At 45.9% G+C, this 2,063-nt stretch overlaps 1 protein-coding gene across 1 annotated transcript in view; it reads left to right on the top strand.

Annotated features, from left to right (window-relative positions):
• RNF24 (ring finger protein 24) overlaps window positions 1-2,063 on the top strand; it is a gene marked incomplete at its 3' end in the record, with an annotated part of 18,996 nt that overhangs the window by 718 nt on the left and 16,215 nt on the right. The gene's annotated exons all lie outside the window — the stretch shown is intronic.

Below are 2,063 nucleotides of genomic sequence, written 5' to 3' on the forward strand. Positions count from 1 at the left end.
TGCTACCTGAAAATCCCCTCAGTGGCAGGATCTTTACTTGCGTTTCATCTTAGCATCTCGAGTGTGTCCAGAGAAGGGCAGTGAGACTGGTGAAGGGTCTGGGACACAAGTCCTATGAGGAGCAGCTGAGGGTGTTTAGCCTGAAGAAGAGGAGGCTCAGGGTGACCTTATCACTCTACAACTACCTAGGAGGAGGTTGTAAGCAGGTGGGATTCAGGCTCTTCTCCCTGGCAGCTACTGATGGGATGAGAGGGCATAGTCTAAAGCTTTGCCAGGGTAGGTTCAGGTTGGACATTAGGAAGAATTTCTTCGCAGAAAGGGTGCTTATACTCTGGAATGGACTGCCCAGAGAGGTGGTTGTCTCGCCATCCCTGGAGGTGTTTAAGGAGAGCCTGAGCGTGGCACTTAGTGCCATGGAGTTGGACTGATGGTCTCAGAGGTCTTTTCCAAGTTGTTTGTTTCTGTGATTCTTTGACACAGCTTTTCCCCTCAAATACCACCGTTTTGGTGAAGATAGGGAAGGATGGGAATGGGTTGAAAGAGGTATAATATTTAGGAGAAAAAAGTCTTAAAGACTGGTTGAGAAGATGTGTGGCGGCTTGGTGTGAGGCAGCAATTTAATAACCAAACTGGCTGGAAATATCATTAAATCACAGTGAAAAAGTGAACGTGAGGGCTCCCAGACGACATGTTCTCTCTTGACCTTTAGAAAGCCACTCAAAGCAGCCTGCCTGCTGGTTGCTAAGCCACCTCCTTAGTGCCACTCATATATTTTGCCTTCTAGTAGGCGATTCAGCGCCCAGGAATTTGTAGAGTTACAATAGTAAACTCTTCCTTGCCTGAAAGTCCTGCTGGTGGCTTTTACCTTTGTAGCCTTGAAGTGTTTAGAAAATATTTAGCAGGTTTTGTTCAGTTGGCTGAAAGAAAAATGTAAATTTTAAGTAATTTTCTCTAAAGTTGTTTGTTTTGCAAACACACAACTGTAACTTGGGAGTTTGCTTATTTAGGGCTCAGTTTATCAGGAACCTGTGTAAGGAGCAGCATCTGTGGGCAAAGGAGGAGTGTGGGTAGGTGATGCCCAAAATTCACACCTGGCTGTCCATCACGCCCTGGTGAGTCTCCCAGGCTGTGGATACACATGGATTTTAGAATCCTGGAATCACAGATTGCTTGGGGTTGGAAAAGACCTTTAAGATCGTCTTGTCCCAGCCTCCTGCCATGGGCAGGGACACCTTCCACCAGACCACGTTGCTTCAAGCCCCATCCAACCTGGCCTGGAACACTGCCAGGGTTGGGGAGTCCACAATCTCTGCAGGCAACCTGTTGCAGTGCTTCACTAAGGTCCTTTGACTTTCTCCATCCCACTAAGATCATGTCATGGTGCTGGGAGAACAGAGAAGAAGGATGATATCCTGTGGCATCACTTTTGGTGCTGAGACTCTGTGATGCAAAAGGAGATGCACATGTTTGGTTTGTGCATGTTTCTTTCCAAGTACCTCTCTTGGTTATGCAAGTCTGGCAGTGGAAAAGTTCTGTTTTCCATTTCCAGCAGAATTTTGAGGAGTTTGCCATCTTTGCAGCCACCTTTCTTGTGCCAATCCCTTAGAAGTGAAGCAGTTTGTGGTCTGTATCTGTATGACTCTCAGGAGGACTTTTTGCTGGACCCTAAAGCATTGCAAAACCCTCCTGGTCTCTGTTAGCAGGGGAGAAGAGATGATAAAAATATACTTCCAAAAATCTCAGTATTTGAATTAAAACCAAGGAAGGGCAAGCTGACTGTTCTTTGGAAGTATTAGGAAAAATTGCCAACAGTAGTGACGTGGCATTAGTGTGAATTCCCAGCAGGATGAGAATTGGAGTTGTGTGGCTTTTTCAGACTGTCAGCAGTGTAAAATACAATCCTGGCCAGATCCACGTGGGCTTCGGGAAACAGCTGCACCATAGGATTTGTTTAGTGACTTTTTTCCGGTGTCCAGACACAGGTTTTTTTATCCCTTCTGCATCCAGCTACCTCTTCTCCTTAATTTTTACCGCAAATAGAATTGATGCAATTAAGAGGGAGG

Source organism: Acanthisitta chloris, unplaced genomic scaffold, assembly GCF_000695815.1.
Source record: "Acanthisitta chloris isolate BGI_N310 unplaced genomic scaffold, ASM69581v1 scaffold9390, whole genome shotgun sequence".
NCBI lineage: Eukaryota > Metazoa > Chordata > Aves > Passeriformes > Acanthisittidae > Acanthisitta > Acanthisitta chloris.